General features: G+C 33.6%; 1 protein-coding gene across 1 annotated transcript in view; it reads left to right on the forward strand.

The window, feature by feature from the left end:
- Positions 1–14,800, forward strand: part of LOC141387552 (uncharacterized) — a 46,807-nt gene that overhangs the window by 1,669 nt on the left and 30,338 nt on the right. The window lies entirely within an intron of this gene.

Raw genomic sequence — 14,800 nt, forward strand, 5'->3', positions numbered from 1 at the left:
AGCATATATTTTTCTGAAGTTTCCGCACAGAAAATGTACATCATTAACAAGTTTTGTAAGAAATAATTTTTAAATTTTTGTTTGCCTTTTTGAGAGAAACTTCCAATGAAATCTGAATAACTTCTTCATGTCATATCATTCCACTATCAAATACGAATTGCGTAATGAATATACTCCATGTTTGTTATGTCATATTTGAACTATATACTGCGGCTCAATTCTGTTTCTATGAAAATGTGAAATGAAAACTTTTATAAAGGAGAAAACTGTCAAATGAAAAAAAAAAAAAATATAAAGGGAATATTTTTCATTTCAAATTTTCATAGAATAAGAATCCAGGCCCAGGTCTCGAGACTTTACACTTATCTTGTATCAAAAGAAAAAAATACTATTTCAGTATTGCGGGAATGGAAGTGCATTGAATAATGACTATTGGACAAAATGTATGAAGGTTCTTCATGGACTATACCTTGAAAGCCAATTAGAAATTTGTTTCAATGCCTTCACCAAAATTTCGTTATTCTTAATTTTTTCCCTATTATCTACGAAATATAAAGCATAGTACACACTGACCAACAAAACTGACAGTCATCGAGGTCTATTTCGTTAATTTCGAAGTCTCGCTGAATAATTACTTTCCTAATATATAAATAATACTTTGCATATTGTATTTCATATATTTTTCGCCAAAGAAAAGCTTTTATTTGCGAGAAAGTTGTATTAAAAGTACGTTGACTGTCAGTTTTGACTGTCGGTGTGTACCCCGCTTAACACTGCTCAACAAAATTGAAAAAGTTGAATGTTTCAACCGAATTTTTTGTTGATTCTAAATGAATTCGACGAGTTATTTTTATAACACCGTTTTTTCTCCATCAGCTCTTGTTCTTGAGATATAGCTCAAAATCGGTTTTTACGAGCTATACCCAGAATTTCATTATTTCCGGATACAAACAAATATTTTTTGTGGTATTTGTGTGTATTTGTTTCGACACTAATATATGAAGGAGATGTTGTACGTTCGATACAAACAGTTTCTGAAATAATTACAGTGAATATATAACGAAAAAATATAGAAAACCTACAACGGTCCTTGTAAAAATTGCATATTTTGCGCACTTTAAGCTGTAATTACGTCATCGGGAGAAGTCATATGACAATTCAATTCATATGACAATGCGGATATGCTTAGAGTGTCTACTATATAGTTCAGTATTCAAATATATAATATAAATTGCCATGCGTAGGTGTTAAAACAAAAAACAATTTTTTAATTTTTTGGAGCAAAAAATGTGCTTATCAAAATAATGGTTTAATACCCCAAGTATATTTGGAAGAAATGTGTTTCAGTCGATTTAGCCATATCCGTCCGTCTGTCTGCCTGGTGCGCACGATAACTCTCGAACGAAGCAACCAAAAGTTGGCATACGTAATATTTTGTCCATATTCAGTTTAAGTTCGAAGATGGGCTATATTGGACCACTTTTTTGGTTACCTCCCCCACAAGAGTTCAAAATTTTTCGCTAAAATTGTGCCCATGATAACTCTCGAACGGAGTAACCTAATTGGTCATAACTTTACATATGGTAATATTACTTCCAAGTCCACTGCTTCGGGTACCTCCCACACAAAATTTGGAAAATGTGCAGTTTAAGAGCACTTCTCGGATATTTGTGAAATTTTCTTCAGCAGGTTGTCCTTGCTGCCCCTTTTCGACGGTACAATTTTTTCGGGGTTAAGTTCATACTTCCTGAGATAAAGGATTAAAAGCTCCAAGAAACAGTGACGGTACCAACTAAAATGGCAAATCCGCAAGATAACTCTCGCAGGGAGTCATCTAGCCATGTATCAGGTTGGAATATGGACTAATCGGTCCCATCCTTCGGGTACCTTCCACACAATGGCTTAAAAGCTCGAAGAAACAGTGACGGTACCAACTAAAATGGCAAATCCGCAAGATGACTCTCGAAGGGAGTATCTGATTGGTCCAAACATTGCACATCGTAATCAAAGTATTAGGTTGGAATATGGACTATATCGGTCCCGTCCTTCGCGTACCTCGCACACAAAATTTGGAAAAACACCAGATTTAAAGCTCGCATTGGATAATTTTGAACTTTTTTTCGAAAAAAAAATTTTTGTGGACTTTTTTTCGGGTGTAAGTCCATTCTTCCTGAGGTAATGGGTTACACGTAAGATAACCCTCTAAGGGAGAAACCGATTTGGTTCAAACGTTTTACATCGTATTATTTCTTACAGCCTCGAATTATGTCCGAATATTAACTACATCGGACCACTCTTTCGAGTACCTCCCACACAAAGTTTGGAAAGAGTGCAATTTAAGGACTCGTCCGGGATCGTTGTCAACATGTTGGGTATGCGGCCCAAGTTTAGGCCCCTTTGGGGCAAAATGATTTCAGTCAGTTAAGAGTTTTGTTAGGGCAAATTGAAATATTTTCGTAAACAAATTTCTTTTCTATAATGTACTTAACATATTTAATGATATACATAAGTGAACAGGTATTGTAACTCGCGAGCAGTTGAAATATACCATGACCTTTGAACGTACTTAGGTGAACTGAAGTGTTTTAGCTCCATTCACCGATGGATTTTTAAAAATAACAATTTAAGCGGAAGCTGTGGTCGTATTAATGTAAAAAATCCGAAAAAATCGTTGAAAGAAACGAGTTTTTTTGTTAATTTCCAATTAGTGCTCAAAGGAGAAGTTAAAGAATGCACTTCAGATTTGAAGCTCCTAATGTATGTTTTTTTAATATATCCACCCAGTGTTTGGATTTGCTACCAGCACAGCACTGAAAACACCAAAAATATGCTGTTGCTATGCTGCGCTAGTTTTTTATTTCAGTAGCATATGCTATTATATGATATATGATATATGCTACGGCTTTGAAATCTTCACAGCACATAGCATAACATAGTCATCAAAATCAAAAACGAATGCTATTGCTATGCTGTGCTGTCTTCAAAAACAAAAACGAAAACTGTTGCTGTGCTGTGCTACGAACATAAAAGTAGCTTAGCACATGGTCTATGCTGTGCTAGTGAAATCTGCGCAGCACATAGCATAGCATAGTCATCAGAATCAAAAACGAATGCTATTGCTATGCTGCGCTGCAGAAATTTTAACAGCATAGTAAACAGCCGCAGTCGTGAAAACAAAAACGAAAGCTATTGCTGTACTGTGCTATGAACGAAATCAACAGCATAGCATCAAACATAACCCAGAAAATTTTTTGATGGCTAAGAAGTATGTAGTTGAATCATGTGTGCAAGTGAACTTGGACAACATTTTTGCATAATACGTTAGAGTGAATTTTTTTTAGTGGTCGTCGACTGTAAGGATGCCAAACAATAAGCAAACAAATTTATGGGAAAATACAAAATTGTTTAGCAATCGAATTCCCGAGACTGTTGACATATTTTATATAATAATGACTAGGGTACCGAATTACACTTTCCAACTTGTACGCTGTTCCTACTTTTCGCTGTAATATACATCAGAAACAATGTGGAATATTTTCATCATATTAAAGTTTTGTAGTTAAGTATTATATTCGAAGTCAACATATAGGAAAAATTGAAAATTTGTGCATATTTTATTAATTTTGTGTGGTATTGGAAATAACGCTCGGACTAGACTCCGGAGTCGCCAAAAAAAAAAAAAAAAATAGAAATAAAAATTGTCTCGACTCCGAAACCCAGGATTTTACGTCGTTTGAGGTATATCTCAGGAGTGTTATTAGAATCCAAAATCGAAAATTTGATTCGTAAATTATCTTAAAACCCTATTGCCACCTTGTGAATAGACAAATCAGGGCCTTAAATCGGGTTTACCTTGTACTCTTTTTTATATGCAATTACATATTTATACGCGACAGTAATTTTTGTGAAAAATTGTATCGAAATATAAAAATGTGGAAGTTTACTCAAAAATAAATGTGGCGGTACAACCGGACGGCTCTATTTGAATTTGTTTATATTGGCGTGTTTTTAACGGAGGATTATTGAAATCGGACGCGCAAAAATCCTGTGAAGAATACGAAATTTGTAGTCACTCTTGGGTTTTTACATGTAAATTTATTAAATCTAGTGGAAGATTTATGAGTAGTCCAAATCAGGTATAAGATTCTTGATGAAGTTTTACCAGAATAAATAAATTATTGTACGGGATTTTAGCAAAATGGTACTACTTTTCCTCGTTTGTTGTTGCTGTAATATGCAAGTTGTAAAACCAATCTTTATAATTTTGGTCTATATTTCTATATGCACTATCCAGGTGCTGTAGAAAAAAATAAGTACATGTTTAACTACCTGCGAATAGATATCAAATGCTGTTATGCATACATTTTTTAATTACAACAATAAATTTTTAAATATTTTTTCTATTATAGAATCAGAATAATTTTCTAACCCATGTACAAAATATCGTTGATATGCTCGCAAAAACATTTTTAAATTTTTCAAATGGAATTGCTAAAGTATTTTGTATTTCCCCATATGCATGACTTACACCAACTAACAATTTTACAAAAACAACATTTGCTTGTTACAGAACATGCAATGGGCTACCATCGTTCTAAAAATGTTCTTAAGAAAAATATGGAAACAAATATAACAGATTTTAGTCAAAATATAATAATGTAATAGCAACAGGTTCTTGAAACGAAGTTATTTGTGGATGCGAATTTCGTATTTATAAATTTTATATGTAGACTCTATTAACTCTTATGTTACACGTTGAAAAGTTCATACAAATTTTTTTTTTTTGAATTTATGAGTAAAATGGATTTCCTTCCGTTCTCTCCCAAAAGCTAAAAAATTACATGTGAAAGTTTCAACGTGTAATAAAAGAGTAATTTCTGAAATACAGATGATTGTCATGTGTTTTAATATACCTTGTCAGCAACAGTTCATTCTCACTTCCTCAGTGTACGGATATATTGAACAACTCCGAGTGGGTTTGCTGGGTTAATATTAATGATGCTATGCTATGTCGAAATGTCTGCAGCACAGAATAGCAATAGCAATCGTTTTTGATTATGATGACTATGCTATGTGCTGCGCAGATTTCACAAGCACAGTATATACAATGTGCTATGCTACTTTTATGTTCGTAGCATAGCACAGCAACAGTTTTCTGTTTTGTTTTTTAAAACAGCACAGCATAGCAATAGCATTCGTAATTGATTTTGATGACTATGATAAGCTATGTGCTGTGAAGATTTCACAAGCATAGCATAGACTATGTGCTGTGCTACTTTTATGTTCGTAGCACAGCACAGCAACAGTTTTCGTTTTTGTTTTTGAAGACAGCACAGCGTAGCAATAGCATTCGTTTTTGTTTTTGATGCTATGGCTATGTGCTATGCTGCGACTCTTTCACAGCACCAGCATTTACTCTGTGTTATGCTATGAAAAACTAGTAGCAAATCCAAACACTGTATTCACTGTATCTACCTCAAAAGGAAGCTGACATTTTGAAGACTGAAAAATGGGGGTTTTTGAATATTTGCTCTAATCGGGATGCGTAGCTGAATTTATCTAAAAGCATATTATTTGATTGTAGTACTCAAGGTTTCACATTTTTAATGTATAACATGAGCGTGTAGCCTTCATAAAATCACAGTAATCTGCGCCCAAACCCAATTTTTTTGTGCGTAAATTTTTCAAAAAAACCTGTTTTTTGGTTTAAAATTTACAAACGTCATTCGATTTCCCTGGAAGCCCGCGTAAATTTAGTTTTTTTTACGTTCTGAATCAAATAAGCCATGGCGCGTCTAAATCCATCCACTATATCGGCGGATATTATTCCCCTCAAAATCTGCAAGAAATGTTTTTGAAAATATCGCTTATTTAAAAGCGTTTGGATGTGTCATTTCTACTCGATGTGTCATTTCTAGAGCGATACGCCTGTTTAAAATGTGCGAAAACAGATATTTAAAAACTATAGCGAATCCGTAGATACGATTGATTTTTTCTAATAATTATGTGCGATGCTACATCCACGGTTCTTGATGGATCGCACTGAAACGACATCAAATAATATATTTTTTAAAGGTTATCATCGAAATCGGATGCGCATAAAATGTAAATGAACTTCGTGGAAATTATTAAAATTTTACTGTAGTATTTTGCGCCCTAATATGCAACAGATCCCAGCAAAAATCCTCATTACAAACCTCCTTTCCCACCCATTATTTCAACAAGGGCATGTCGCGCGAAATATCTGGTTATTTTGTAACCACTGAAATAGTTAGATGGTAACCACTGAAATAAGTAGATACTGAGCAGATTCTGACTACTTATTTCAGTGGTTACAAAATAACCATATATTTCGAGCGACATGCCCTTGTTAAAATAATGGGTGGGAAAAGAGGTTTTTAATCAGGATTTTTGCTGGGATGCTACATCACAAACTGTACATCAAACAAAAGGGATTAATTTGCTGCGATGGAATCGAAATGCATTTCAAATGTTTCAGTATTCAATATAACATTATTTTAATGTTATGCCACAATTGGAATTCCTTGTGATTTAATATAATGTTCTAAAAATATTCGCCAATAGGGAAACTATAAACGAAAAATTTGTTGCAACGGAATATCTTCATTATTGCGTACAAATTTTGAGGAAGATGACGAAGAACTCAAACATTTTTCTTCAAATTTTCCTTTAAAACCATAAAAAAATAAAATTAGAATATTATTTTTATTTTTTTTTCGTATTTTTGCAAAAAACATTTATTCCTCACAATGTCTGGATGCTGTTATAATTTTTTTATATTTTTTTTGTAAGTATAAGCGCTATTGTTTCAAAAATATGTTTGTAAATACGTGAAATTATTTAAAAAAATTGATTTTTCGCGAATCCCTTCAGACTCTTCGATATTTTTTGCATCATCGCCAATATTACGAATTCAGTTAACGATAATAGGATATAACGCCAGCAAAGTGTTCGATGCCAAAGATGCAATTCAATCATGGGTGCAAGTGATCTGGCATGTCATCTTTTTAGCATCTTCATCGATGAATTTTATATGAGCATGGACCCCAAAATATGCTGTTCATTTTTGGATCCAAAGCATGTCATTTACGCCAATGCTTTGACACGCCATTTTCACCAATGCTTTGGCATTTCATCCAACGTGTAATTTTAACAACGTTGGTTGTGATTTCGAGTCTCCGACAACATCAAGCCTATTGTAAATAATTAATCTTATATATTTAGAAAAATGTGTATAAATAAAAACACAAAATTCATCTCTATTGGATTGATGGAATGGGTTTAAATGCTAATGAAAAGATCGGATCTTTCACGCCTTCGTTTGATCCAATGCAAAATATGCCATGAAATCACGTCATCGCATGGAACCCCTTCCTTCAATTTTTGCTGGGACAGCTTACCATATTAAGCCGCGATTTTTTTTTTAATTTTCTAATTATCATAATTAAATCGGTCATGTCTTTTGCGCGCAACAATCAAAGTTGGTAACGAAAACAGATTTGGAATGACAATTTTTGTTCTTAATCTATATACCAAAAATCATTGATGTAGTATTAAAATTTTTTGTTGATTTTATTATTACTATTTATACCCTATACCACAATGTGGAAAAGGGTATAATAAGTTTGTTTTCCCAAAAATTCATGTAACGCCGCGAAATATTCGTCGTAGACCCCTCATGTGGTATACCAAACTTCATATCTCGACGAGATAAAGCGATTTAGCGATGTGTGTCCGTCCGTCCGTCCGTCCGTCTGTCCGTCCATTAAAAATTGTAATCAAGCTAGAGGCCGCAATTATGGACCGATTGTCACGAAATTTAGTATGGAGGTCGGGTTTGGACCAGAATAGAACTGATTAGTTTTTGGCGATGATCGTGAAATGTTAAAGGGATGAAATGGACCAAAAACAAAATTTTTGCTCGATTTTGTAGCCGCTCTGTAGGTCGCAATAATAGTCCGATCGGCGCGAAATTTTAAACGTAGTTTTGGTTTGAGATGGAGAAGTAGCGTGCAAGTCAACGGTATGATCGGATAATATTAAGCGGGTTAAATTGATCAAAACTTTTGTGTGAAAATTGGTAAAATTTCTAATGCACATCTTATAACAGCTAGCCCGGAAAGCTAGTGCACAGGGATAGTGGTATAGGGTATCACATGATCGGCCCCGTCCGACTATAGTCTGTTCTTACTTGTTTTTTTTTTGAAATGGAAAAGACGACTTTAGACATTTTTCCTTATATATGTATGTTTATACAATTTTTCTAAATAGCCGGCCTTCGACCGGGGGTTTAAGACTTTCTCCTATGGACAAGTGCAAATCTCGGGAACGGAAACTAAATTTACTTTGAAATTATAAATCTTCCTCTAAAAAGCCGGCCTTTGGCCGGGGATTTAAGACTTTTTCCTATGGACAGATGCAAATCTCTAAATATACCCGTATTATGGCTTTTTTAGGTATACTACTGAGAATATATTAATACAAATACTTTATAAAATACAACTAATTTTAAAGGCCTTTTTACGCACAATAAATTATGGTAGTGGGGTGTGCTAATTTTGTGACCGACACTGTATATCTGCTGACAGTGACTTCAAAAAATTCTGATAAATTCAAATTTTAAAATCATTTTGTGCGTGAGTTTTTTTTTCACCGAATCACCTTATAATAACGATTTTATGTAATGTTATGTAGAAACTCATCACGCTGTTATACAGAGATATGAGGTTGTAAAAAGTCATAACCCTAGTGGGTATACCATTGCAACACAGTGGCACCCACATTTTGAATATCGACCTTAAACCAAATATATTGCTCCAGGCAAATATTTACTCTAGCGACCGGCCGGGTGCGTTTACTGAGATATATTAGGCAAATATTTGCCTAATGTGACCATACATTTAGTTTATAAACAATGCAAAATACGTGTACTATACATACAGAGATTTAATCGTGCCTATAGATATCACAGTTCTGTTTGATCCGATCGTCTATGTGTATTGGGTTCTTTCTCTACAGATATCATCTGAACCTTTGACTTTTATTATTTCAATATTTTCAAATGTCAATGTAACCTAAAAATTGTTGTGTATGTGTTATTATTGGAATTTTTCTCTTGATCATTTTTAGTGTTTAGAAAAACAAGTTGTCTGCGTCGTTGTTAGATGTTTTTTGTTTTATCTGCCATTCACCAAACATTTCGGATTGTTAGACGTCAAGTGACGGGTCCAAACACCCAACAGAAGAAATAAAAATGAGACGTATCTAAATGGAAAACTGACAACAAATTACCAAAGTGGTCAAAATTAAATTGAAGGTTAATTGAAAGTGTGTACATTGCTTTGTTGTGGACCATCATCGTCATCATCATTATCGATTTTATTGTTATTTGTTGTAGTAAATTTGAATTGTCTTTTTGTTCGGAAACACTAAGTCATAATGTAAACGAATTTAATTGCCCCATGAAAAAGATACGAGCCGAAAAAGAAATGATGAAGTTATTTGTTATCATTTGATTGGAGTAGGGTTTTTATATTTCGCACATTGCATGAAATAAAAAATAACCTTCAAACAACTTGTCCCATTGTAGTGGTACGAGACCGAAAACGCACGTACACACATTTACTCCACTAAATAATTTATCTCGATAAATGTTGGATGATGCCAAGGAAACGATTGTTACTTTCTCAATAAACAAAAATGTGATGGTCCAATCAATCTGTAGATAATTTGCTGGCAATTTAAAACAATTATAGACACACAAAAAGAAATACGGATTATGAACTAAACAGTTTTCCAAAAACTCAGTTGGATAGCCAATACAAAAATGACGTGTGTCTAGTAACAAAATGTTTATATAAGGAGGACAAGGACAGAAAGAAAGAAGTACAATCGTAAAAGTTTAATGTTATGAAAGAAATGAAGATAGGAATGCATTTTTATCGTATTACCTACCAAAATTTCGTGACGATCCGAACAAAATTGCGACCAGTAGAGTGATTACAAAATGTGGATATATTGCTGACTTTTGCAATAACTCGGTTGTTTGCCCACTTACGCCAATATAAAGGAGATCTTTTCTTCTTCCATTGACGGGCTTTCCTTTTGGAATACTCCTACCAGAAGCAGAGATATTCGCATAAGAAAAAAATCGTTGACTGTTCTCCACATAAGCTTTTTGCTTATTCCGACTCCTAAATATTATCCGACCATCATTAAACTTGATAGGCTTCTTCCTCTGTGGGAATTGTGACGATCCGATCAAAATTGCAATCTGTAGCGTGATTACAAAAAAATCGAAAAAATGGGATGTATTACCGACTATTGCGATATCTCCGTTGTTTGTTCACCTACTCGAACCAACTTCGCATCATTGTAAAGGTGGGTTTTTCTACTTTCATAGTCCGGCTTTGCTTTGTAAATAAATAAAGTAAATAAGATAAGAAAAGTCAATTGTGAAATATTATCAATATAAGGAATAAACCTCTGTTGTTACGATATCGTAACAACATTCTGTTAAGTAGTGAGTGTACGAAAACCAGAGCTCCGATTTACTCGCGAGTAATTTTACGATATGGTAAAATAACATTTTTTCTTTTATACGTTTTGTACGTATTTAACCGAATTTAACGATCCAATTGACATGGAATTCTTCTGGAATTTTGAATTCGTAAATGTTTCTGATACCATTACATGAAATTTTCCTCCTTGGTTGCGATTTTAAATTATGTGCAACCTGCATTGCTTCTGTTAAAGGTAATGTTTCTATACATTGTATTATAGAATTTTTCTAGTCTAGCCTTATTTCTTCTTCATCTTTGTTTAAAATCGCAATCTAGGAGGAACATTTCATGTAATAGTATCAGAAACGAAATGTATGAATTCAGAATTCCAGAAGAATTCCATGTCAATTGGATCGTTAAGTTAGGTTAAATACGTACAAAACGTATAAAAGGCAATAATGTTAAATTACATTATGTTAAATTCCAAAGCCATTCACTGAAGAATGATAGCAAATAAATGTCTTTTCTTGTTGTATTTATGTCTTTGTTTTAAATTACCTGCAACCTGCATTGTTTCTGTTAAGGCTAATGTTTCTATACATTGTTTCATAAACATTTTTTGTTGCATGAATTTTGTCTAGTCTTATTTCTTCTATCTATATCATAACAACATTGTTAACCATTTCAGGCGATTTTAACCGCTAAGTTCATACTCAATGAACTGGAAACTGCTAATAATTATTGCTAATGTTGCAGATTTTGAAAGTTGTATATAGAAAAGTTGCTGAAAAAATTATTCAGCAACATTAAGTATGTAAAAAGACACACCTATTAACATACCCCTGTTGTTTATAAAATGCTTATATACTTTGTTTCATAAACATTTTTGTATTATGCATCTTTTCTGATCTTTATAGTTCTATGTCTTTGTATTTTTTTTGTATTACGACCGATATTTTTATATATTCCATTACACCATAGACTAATGAAGGTATAGACGAAGGATTACTCAATTTTTTTAGCCGTCAAATCACTCAAACCCGAAAACTCATAAAAGTTCGAAGACAATTTTTTGGGAAAATTACAATATTTTGTAGTGTATTTTTATCTGAGAATATAGTTTCCATCAAAAACTAACCCCATGCAGTCTTTTGTCAGAACAAAATATTTATTAACTTGTATTTTTTGGCATTTTATATTGAGTTTCTTGGTCACCACACTCAATTCGAACATACTCGGTGAGAGCATTCCGTCGTATATACTTTGTTTTGTGTATGATTAAACATAAATAGAAAATTGGTTAGTTTTTCTTTTGCGAGTACAAAACAACATACGCTGTTTTTGCTTGAAAATCTGACAAAATATTGGATTTGATTTTTCAATATAAAATCATAGTCCCGGTCTACACTAGTGTGAATTTAATTGAAAAGTTTCATGAAATTAGGCGTTCTTAAATCGAATTCCCCACTACAGCAATTTTATGATTTTACTCAACTATGGAAGTCGATCTAGAGACGCATAATTTCATGCAATTTTTTCAATGAAATCACTCTAGTGTGGACCGGGACATATGTATATGCCTAACATACGTACATTGTTTAAAATTATCTTAGCAACGGTCAACCTTTTCCAAAAACGGTTTTTGGTAAAGATAGCTCTCGAAAAAATACAACTAAGTAGTGCTTTCAATTGATTTGAGTTTACTTATGCATTTTTTCTCAGAAATATGCAGTGGTAACAATTTCTGACCTACAATTTCAGTATATGTGAAAAAATTTAACCTCAAAAATATATGTACATTCATATGTGTTGTATGCCCGAGTGCTAGCTGTGCAAAGATAATTTCTATTTCTTCTATAAGTTTTTATTTTCATTTATTTTCTGTTTAGTTTTGCATTGGATGGTTTATTCACCTGAATTAATATTCTTGTCGCATGCAAACTGCCCATTATTGGTGGCAGCGTCGCTCGTTATGTCTCCTCATTTGGCTGGCTGACTTACTGCCTTCAGAGGCAGCAAATAGAAAGTTTGGAGCCGAAATCGAAATCAAAATCGTTGGAGAGATATTTACGAGTGTGTCGTATATTTAGTCATTCATGAAATTTTAACATAAAATACTTGGACGTATACACAGGAAATGCGTATTTGAGGAAGAAAATTTCTCAGTTTCTCTAAAACTTGGGCAATTAAGTTGAATAATTATTATTAGCTATGACTATGTATTTCATAGAAATTCTTATAAATTAATATGTAATTATAAGACCTACCTCACAATCTAAGGGCTTTCTTTTCCTTAGTTTTTGGTGATTTATTGTAGAAAGTGATTGATATGAAGTAAAATAGAAACAAGTAAAAAAGTGTAAGTCGGCTTTGCCGACAGAGATATACCCTCAACCTGTGTATATTGAAACAATTTTTCCCCCAAAAACGTATGTATTTAGGGGGTTTTAACAATATTGGGCGTATAAACCGACAAAAATATTGATTAGGATTAAAGATCAAAAGTTTTGCGGAGGAGATACTACTTAAAGGAATGGATCGACATTGACCATTATGGAAGTGGATCTCCAGCCACTACATATGGTGCCATAGGGGGTTTTTTACACCCTTCGGACTGTTTGCTCAAGATGTATGGACGATGGCAGGTCTTTAAGTGAACTTATCCGAAATTTTGTGTGAGAGGTACCGGATGGAGTGGACAAATATAGTCCATATTTGAACCTGATCTATATCTGGAAGATATATTAGGATGTGTAAAGTATGGATTAATTCAGACACTCCCTTCAAGAGTTACCGTGCGAACAAATTTTCCGAACATTTTTGAACTTTTGTGGGGATGGTACCTGAAGGAGTGGACCCATATGTCTTATCTTCGAACTTAAACTATGTTTGGACAAAATATTATTAAGGCCAAATTTTTGACGGAATCGGCAGATCCGTTCGACAGTTATCTTGCGTTCCAACCACTACGCACGGTGTGATAGGGTTTTTTGAAACTTTCAGGCTATTTTCTCAGGAGGCATGGACTTGCCCCTGATGAAACTTGTACCGTCGTATGGGGGGCAGTGAATACAAGTTGCTAAAACAAAAATCAAAGAGATTCGAGAGCAGGTCCTAAACTGAACTTATCAGAAAAATTGTGTGGGAGGTACTCGAAGGAGTCCATATTGGAACCTCATCTAAGTCTGGTAGACATTTCACGATTTCCAAAGTATGGACCAAATCGGTTACTCCCTTCAAGAGTTATCGTATCGATATTACCCATCTTCGAACTTAAACTAAGTTTGGACAGAATATTACGAAAGCCAAAATTTGGACCCAATCAGTTGATCCGTTCGAGAGTTATCGTGCGCTTCAGCCAGACAGACGGACGGACATTGCTCAATCGACTCCAAATTGTCTGAAACACATTTCGTCCAAACATAGTTGGTGTCTAAAACCGTTTTTATTTGTATATACCCTCGTTAGCATAAATGCTGAGGGTATATATATACATACTGAGGATTAATCTAAGCATGGCTGTCAAGCGGAAATTACTGGAAATACATATTTAAAGAAAATGTGCAGAAACATTGGAAATTGGACAGATAATTAAATCATCAAGATGTTAATCAAAATTGTAATCGTAAATGGTATAGCATATTGAAACATTAGATCGATAGTATTGATGATATTTTTGTAAATTTAGTCAATAGTATGTTTGAATTTATTTACGTTATGGACGTGAAAACAAATTAACGGAATTCCCCATCACTATTATACTCGTATTAATGTATATACATATGTATGTATGTGCATACATACATTGGCTTGGCATACCGCCTCCTTTCCACACACATATTTTTACACGCTGCCAACAACAAAATGTGCATGCTACAGAATGTAAACATAAGCAAAGAAAGTAATGAGGCTAAACTCAAATTGATAATTTTGTGTGAAAGGTTAAAGAAAAGCTACATATGTTTTCTAGAAGATGCATCATATCAGGCCCTTGTATTGACATACATCAGGATATAAATAGTGTGGCTAAATCATAAAATTTAACGAAATAAGCACATTTATATTTAACAACTTGTTAGGTCACTATATGACTGTAATGTTATGATTTCGTTACAAAACATAATGTTATATGTAACAGAGTTGAGATTTTATACGCATTTTAAACATTATTTACAACCCTATATACAAGGAATTGCACTGGAAGAATTCCTTGAACTCGTAGAATTCGTTTGTGATACTATTACTTGAAATCGTCCTCCTTGATTGCGATTTAAAAA

The sequence above is a fragment of the Musca autumnalis genome, unplaced genomic scaffold (genome assembly GCF_047663935.1).
Source record: "Musca autumnalis isolate F117 unplaced genomic scaffold, ASM4766393v1 scaffold_5, whole genome shotgun sequence".
Lineage (NCBI taxonomy): Eukaryota > Metazoa > Arthropoda > Insecta > Diptera > Muscidae > Musca > Musca autumnalis.